The 8,427-nt window shown below is 41.0% G+C and overlaps 1 pseudogene; it reads left to right on the top strand.

Moving 5' to 3' along the window:
- Positions 1-1,757: 1,757 nt before the first annotated feature.
- LOC147476344 (cytochrome P450 71AU50 pseudogene) lies at positions 1,758-2,279 on the top strand (annotated as a pseudogene).
- Positions 2,280-8,427: the final 6,148 nt, after the last annotated feature.

The following is an 8,427-nucleotide window of genomic DNA, read 5'->3' on the forward strand; positions in this document are numbered from 1 at the left end:
CCTGTGCGGTGTGACGTGATAGGATGCTCCTGTATCTATCACCCACTCTGTATCCTGACATGAGGTACTAAGACAGCACACACCACAATCTGACACAATTCCCACTAGGTCGTCGACTAGTGCGGTAGTATCTCTGCCTGTGTTTCCGTTCCTCTGCACCATGTCTTCATGTACACAGTTATTCTTCTCATCTCTCTTCGTTCTACGCACTCATATCCGAAGTGGCCTTTGGTGGCACAATAGTAACATTGCCTCTCCGCCTTAGGAGTTCTAGCTTCACCCCTAGATTTATACTTCGCCATCACCTCTAGAACGAGATGGTTTTCTGCTTCGACCTTTCCCCGTTTCTCGTGAAAAGGACCTCCGAGTGAGAAGAGCGCTTCTTGCACTCCTTCTAGTCTCCTCATTCAACAAAGACGTGGTAGCCATCTCCATGGTAACAATTCCATCCTTGGGTCGCTCCATGTAGAAAACCGCTAATGTCTCCCAACTTTCGGGTAGAGAGCCTAATAGAAACAAAGCCTCAACTTCGCCTCCCAAATTGATCTTCATCAAATGCATCCGATTGATGATATTACGTACTTCATTAAGATGCTCGGACATTGAAGAACCTTCTTGGTACTTCGTAATGTTCGCAAACTTCTTAACGACTAGCACTTTGTTTCCACCGACTTCCTCTCATACAGTGTCTTCGAGTTTCTTCCACGATGAAGGTCAGTAGTCTCTTAGGACACATGGTGAAAGACACCGTCGTCAATCCATCGTCGAATGTATCCAATCGCTTTTACGTCAAGCTTTTTCCACTCAAATCATCGCCTTTTTACGGTTTTACTCCCTCATTCTCAATGGGAAGTGCCAAGTCCTTGCAGTATAGCAAGTCTTCCATCTTGGCTTTCCAGATGGTATAGTTCTTCCTATTCAGACTCATCATGCGAGTGTTCACTGAATGGTCCATCTCTACAAGTTATTTAACCTCAAATCTTCTCTCAGGAATTTCGTCAAACACCTTCTGACCAAGATTCGGATAACACCCTAGGCTATTCTAACCAAGGCTCTGATACCACTTGTTGGGGATTATACCAATACCAATCGGTTCCCCCACTACACAGATAACTTGTATGAACTCAATTCAACTCCGGACAAAATCCAAATATCAACTACAACCTATACTAACATGCCCAACTCGCTAAACAACTATTAACAACAGATAATAATGTAAAGCAGTAAAAGCAAACCACAACACAAAGATTTACCGTGGTTCGGCCAATGATGCCTACTTCCACAAGAGCCAGTTCTTAATAAAATGGAAAGGAAGATTACAATCTCTCCTTACAGTCTCTCACCTTACTAGATCACTCTTATCTCTTTACAGGGTTGTATCTCTGTAAAGGTTCTCTCTCTTTGTTTTAGTCTGGATTCCAATCCTTCTGACTTGTTTGGTTCTATTGGTTAGGTTTTCCAAAACCTTGATTTTTGGTTTTATCTCCAAAAACCAAATTTCAGCGAATCGTAGCTAGGCCCACAAATTTATGCTTATGCTCCGCTACTGAAGACTGGAAGCTGGTCGCCCTTTATGTTCTTATCGAACTCTGAACTCCGAAGTCGCCGCCTATCTGGCCGCCTGGCCTCTCGACTTGTGCGATGCCGACCCGTTTAAATCGTCCGGTTTCTCTCCTCATGTGAGGGATAACTCCAACAAAAATGTCATAGACCGACAAGCGCATCATAAGAACTTTGTTGACATAATGCTGTCCATAATGAAATCAAATAATGCAAAGGAAGAGAATATTGACAGGATCAACATCAAGGCAATGATATTGGATATGCTTGGAGGTGCATTAGCCACATCAGCTACAACACTCGAATGGGCCCTAACAGAACTTGTTAGACACCCGCAGGTAATGAAACAGGTTCAGGATGAGTTAGTGAGTGTAGTCGGACTGGATAGTATAGTAGAAGAATCCGATTTATCTAAGTTGCCTTACTTGTACATGGTTGTAAAGGAAACTATGAGACTGCATCCAGTTGCACCATTGCTAATCCCTCATGAATCTATTGAGGATATGTCGATAAAAGGATTCAACATACCAAAGAGGTCGCGGATCATTATAAATGCTTTTGCAATTGGACGAGATCCAACAGCATGGCCTAACAAAACCGAAGAGTTTTATCCAGAAAGGTTCATTAACAGTGATGTGGATGTTCGAGGGCTTGATATCCAACACTCATTCCATTTGGATCAGGGCGCAGAAAGTGCGTCGGAATTGAGTTGGGCATAAGAACAATTCAGTTTGTACTTGCTCAGGTGGTGCACTGCTTCAACGGATGGAATGTCACCAAGGGACGTCAACATGAAGGAGAAGTTTGGCGTAGCTGTTCCGAGGGCCAATCCTCTTCTTCCTGTCCCAACTTATCGTGTGCATGTCAAAAATTTCTAAGGATTCTTTGTTGTAATTTTCTATGAATCACCTTGTGTTATATTACACTCTAGTACAGGAGAAGGAATAAAAACCAAAAGTTAGGAATTAAATATACAAGTATGTGCATTTGCATTATTGAATTGAATGACGAAGCCACCGATTTAACACAATCATTATTTGATGCAAATGTGAACAGAGTCAAAAGAACAAAAAAAAATAACTGGAATGAAAAATGGCTAAGTTGCATTTATAATGAGATACAATTAAAATGATACAAAAATGTGTGTGTGCTAAAATTTGAATTCTGTAATGGTTTTTTATACTTACCAGAGTAAAATGTTGCCACTTAACAGCATGTAGCATGCTGGGTAGAGCCAAATCAACACCCTTCAGGTTAGTAATGTGGAGGAAAATTGGAGTTAATACCAATTACCTTGCAGAAGTGCTAGCAAATGTGAGAGGGAGATAATTATATATTATATAGCTTAGTTAGTTGTTAATGGTGGCCTCTAAGGGGTTATTCTTAACCTTAGGGGTAATTAGGTCTTTTTACAAAAAAAATTCAAAAATCATGCAAAAGTGCAAAACACACAAGTTTTCGGTAGTTTAGTGAGCGCAAACCCTAGTACACCAGCTAGAGTATGCATTGAGGGAGATGAACTGGGTACAATATCACCTTCGAGTGAGGAGTCTAATATGGACTTGGTAAGTTCAGTCTTTCTCAAGACATATGGTGCGGGATCCCTCGAAAGATTCAGAAAAAGACTTGATCTTGCTGTAGCTGGAGAAGCTACGGGACCAAGCAAGGCAAGAACAGAAGAGAAAGACATCAAAGAACTTGCTCTGGACATAGTTCATCGTAGTTGTGGTGCACTGGAAAACAAAAACGAAGTCGAGCAGCAACAAAGTCTGAAGGGAAAAGGAGTCAAAGAAGGGGAAGTGGGTAACCAAGAGATGATCCAGAAACTTCAACAAGATGTTGAGTATTACGGAAAGGAACAGAGAAGTCGAGATATTGAAGGTAGCGTCTCTGCCATCAACACCGTAAATATAGGATCTGAAGAAACACAGCAACAGAGGACTGCAGAGAATGTAAAAGATGGGCTTGCAAATAGTAAAAGTGCTTTGTTGAACGGAAATGGAATATCGAGCAGCAAAAGCAGTTGGGCAGAGGTGATTGGAAAGGGGTCTGATGGGAGAGAAGAACTCAGCTATATTCCACCGACTCTAGTCAATGGAAAACCAGTAATTCATGTACAGAGCTCTCAATTTACAGAGTTCAACAAAAAATTTGCGAACCTAGTGGTTGGGTCTTTTGTAGGGAAGAGGATGAACTATTCCTATGTTAAGGAGATCGTTAGTAGAACTTGGAGAGTGAAGAACTTCACAATGAAACCTTATGCAGACACGATGTTCACTTTTCAGTTTGAGAAGGACGATGATCGCAAGGCAGTATTGGATATCGGATCATTCCACATAGCTAGTAAGTTGTTTGTGGTTAGGCCTTGGAAGCTGTTTGTCGAGGCATAAACACGAGAATTAAAAACGATTCCAATATGGGTCGTCATTAAAGGGTTACCAATGGAGATGTGGAATAAGGATGGATTTAGCCAAGTAGGAAGTGCTTTGTAGGAGTTCCTATATTCACACAATCGACTTACTCGGAATATGGCGAGAACAATGTATGCAAGGATGTGCATAGAGATCAATACAAAATGTCAATATCCAAATGAAAGCATTCCAAAGTGGTTCTTGACCAAAGAAGAGCCTATAAGATTGATTTTGAATACAACTAGAAACCCCCAAGTTGTATTGCATGCCAAGTATTTGGGCATACTGAACAAGAGCTGCCCAAAGAAGCCCCGCAACGAGGGGGGAAAGGAAAAGGTTTGGTGAAGAAGACTATAAAAAATGATGAGGCTAACAAAGGGTTGGAAAATGAGGAGGGGAACAGATGGAAGTACACACGTAAGTGAAACAAAAGGGTACCTCAAAGCCGCGAGGAAGTTCGGGAGATCTTAGTTGTGGAAGAGGAGAATGAATGGGTAACACCGTCCAAAAACACAAAGTAAAGCAAGAAGTATTGGTCTTGATTCTAGCTCGGATGGGGAAGAAGTGAAGGGACTCGAGATTAACAAGGGGAAGCTCCAAATGATGAAAAAATAAGTGAGTCGAACTTCCGAAAAGGGTTCGAGATTGAAACAAGGTGAAAATAATAGTTTTAAGCTTCTCTGCACAAGTTCAGACGAGGAAAGAGATGGTAAAAGCACAAAAATAGCGATGAGAAAAGAGGATTAGAAAACAACAAAGGAGAGGTTAGTAGCAAAGAAAGGACTGCACCAAGTCCTTTGTCCCGCGGAACTAGTTTTTTAAATGTTAAACCTCGCATGCTGGAATGTGAGGGATTTTAACAAAGCCTTCAAGCAAGTGGAAATTCGAGAAATGACGAGGAAGTTTGATATAAGTTTGATGGGTATTGTTGAGACTAGATTGAAGAATAAAAATCGAGACAGAGTTTTTAATAAAGCTTTTACAGAATGGCATATGGAGGGTAATGAGAATGGAAATGAAATGGGAAACATATGGGTATGCTGGAATCCAAGAGTATGTGAGGCTACGCTATTACAAAAAAAACGAAAGCAACATATAACGATGGAAGTGGCCACAATAGCGGGAGAGGAGTTTATAGCCACAAAGGTGTATGGTAGTAATGACATGGGGACAAGAAGGCAACTATGGAGGAGTATTCTAGACCTTTCTTGCATGATTCAGAAACCATGGATTATATTGGGGGATTTTAATTCGATACTAAATACCCAAGAGAAGATAGGAGGAACAGAGGTGAGACCGTTTCATTATGCAGATATGTTAGATTGTGTTACCTGCCGGGATCGGTTGATATAAAAAGCAAAGGGAATTTCTTAACTTGGAGTAATATGCAAGAGGTGAGGGTTAGTAGTAAATTGGACCGAGTGATGGCCAATGCAGAATGGGTAGGAGCTTATGGGGACCATGAGGCTGATTTTAGAAACCCGGGAGCAGTTTCGATCACTTTCGGCCATGATAGTAACATCTATAGCACAGAGAAATCAGCAACGCAAAGCTTTTAAGTTCTTTAACTTTTGGTATACTGAGAGGGGATTCATGGATGTAGTAGGGGATACATGGAAGAGTCCAGCGGTTGGGAATCCGATGTTTGTTTTCATGAAAAAGCTAAGGTTAACAAAGGAGGCACTAATACAGTGGAATAGAGAGCGAGTGGGAAATGTGATAAATAGAGTCAGCGAAACAAAAATGTCAATGGATCAAGTACAAACGCAATTGCAAGCTCTGCCAATGGATCATACGCTTATTAGAAAAGAAAGGGAAGCAATTACAGCACATGTACAAGCCATTAACTCTGAGGAGGACATGTTTAGACAAAAATCGAGGGATCAAGTGATAGTAGTGGGAGATAATAACACCAAATACTTCTTCAAGTCTATGCAAGCACGAAGGGTGGTAAACAAGATAACCTGCTTGAAAGATGCGGCTGGAAATGTTATACAAGACTCAAAAGCTATAGGAGATGAGTGTGTAGCTTTCTATGAAGCTCTTTACAGCCCTAGTAACATGCCGCCAGTGGATTTCTCTGTGAGTCAAGATATGGAACCTCGACAACAGCTTGACACGAGAGAATGGGATAGATTACAGGAGGAAGTGACAAGAGATGAAATTATAGAGGCCCTAGCAGACATTGGTAATGATAAAGCTCCGGGGAGTGATGGTTTCTCTTCATTCTTTTATAAATGCACTTGGAAAATTATTGGAGAAGACTTTATAAGAGCACCAAAAAATTTCTTCCAGTCTAATCAGATGCTAAAGGAGGTAAATTCGACATGTATTACTTTTATCCCGAAAGTTCTTATACCTACTTCCTTAGGGGATTACAGACCTATTGCATGTTGTGGAGTGATGTACAAATGCATAACCAAGGTCATGACGAAAAGAATGAAAGACTATATGCCGAAAGTGGTTAACTCTAACCAATCAGCTTTTATAACTGGAAGGAGTATACAAGATAATATTCTGCTATCACATGAGATTATGCATAATTATCACAGGGACCAGCATCCACCCAGATGTGCTGTAAAAATCGACTTGAAAAAGGCCTATGATTCAGTGCGATGTGAAGCAGTGGAATTTGCTATGCAAAGAGTGGGTATACCAGCCAGGTTCATTACATGGATTAAAGCTTGTGTGGAGACAGCTTCTTATTCTATTATGATTAATGGATCTTCTTATGGTTACTTTAGAGGTAAAAGGGGGATAAGACAGGGTGATCCAATCTCGCTTTATCTCTTTGTTATGGTTATGGATCTCTTTACTGATATTATGCACCAGAGTGTGCGAAGAGGTATGTATAGGCTACATTACAAGTGCATAGACCCTATCATCACTCACTTGTCATTTGCTAATGACTTAATGGCATTTATGTATGGGGATATACAAAGTGCTAATACTCTTAAGCAGAATCTGGAAACTTTCAAAATGATGGCAGGGCTAGAGGTGAACCTACAGAAGAGTAATATATTCTTTGCAGGAGTGGATGATAGCATAAGAACAGATATTGAGCAAGTTCTGCATTTTGAAAGAGGAGAGCTGCCAGTGAGATATCTGGGACTACCCTTGATTACTACAAGGTTAAGATCTGCTGATTGTAGTCCTCTAGTGCAAAAGGTGGCAAAAAGTATTCAAAGCTGGAAAGGAAAGCTACTATCTAATGCAGGAAGGTTACAGCTAATTAAAGCTGTTCTAAACAACCTCAGTGTTTACTGGCTGGCTACGTTCAATATCCCTCAGAAAACTTTTGAGGACATCAATAGATTATGCCGGAACTTCTTATGGACAGGGCCAGATTGTACACAATCACATGCTTAATAGGGTGGGAAACTGCATGTTGTCCTTATGAAGAAGGAGGACTGGGGATTAGAGACTTGGAAAAGGTCAACCAAGCGGCAACAATGAAGCATATCTGGAAGATTGTAACAAAGGCAGACAACTTATGGGTTACATGGATATATAGGAACAAGATAAAAGACAAGAGTTTTGGGTGATGAAGGTTCCACAAGATCATTCTTGAGTTTGGGCGAAACATTCTTAAAGCCAGAAAAGAGGCAGCTGAGATTGTCACACACCAAATTGGTGATGGGAGGAAAACAAGCTTCTGGAATGAGCCCTAGTATTCTATTGGGATTCTAAGGTCGAAATTCCCACAAGCATTGTTATATGATAGTACATGTCATGTTCAGAACAAGGTTGCTGACTATATAGAAGCAGGGAGATGGAGCATTCCACAATGGATTAAGATTCACTTAAATGATTTTCTTCAGGAGATTGAGGAGGTTGAAATCATGGGGCAAGAAGACAAGATAGTCTGGACATCATCAATCCATGGAGAGTATAGTATGAAAGAGACGTATGAAAGCTTGAGAGCTGTGCGCCAAAGGTTTCAATGGGCCAAAATAGTTTGGTTTTCAAACAGAATACCCCGCCACTCTTTTATTAGTTGGATGGCTTTGAGTGGGGGGCTGAAAACATTGAAGAAACTAAAGAATGGAAGAAGGTTCAAGCTGATACATGTGTTCTATGTTGGTTAATGCCCGAGACAGAAAATCATCTCTTCTTCAGGTGTAATTTCGCAAGTACAGTATGGAATTTACTCCTGCAGAGAATGGGTTTTAACAGAGCAGCTTGCTCGACATGGGAAGGAGAGTTGGAATGGGTTGTATCGCGGTGACAAGAGGGAAAGGGTGTATTCAAGATGGGTTTCAGATTGTCCGGAATGCATTCATGTATATGATCCGAAAACTAGAAATGATCGATCTTCAAAAATAAAACGCAGATGCCCACCGGATGCTTGAGAACGTGATCGAGACACAAGGACTAAGCTCTGGGTATGAACATTATCATGACACAAGGCCCCTCAAGCTCAAGAGTTTATGGATAGATGGAACATTGAAGTGGC

Source organism: Coptis chinensis, chromosome 9 (genome assembly GCF_015680905.1).
Source record: "Coptis chinensis isolate HL-2020 chromosome 9, ASM1568090v1, whole genome shotgun sequence".
NCBI classification, from domain to species: domain Eukaryota; kingdom Viridiplantae; phylum Streptophyta; class Magnoliopsida; order Ranunculales; family Ranunculaceae; genus Coptis; species Coptis chinensis.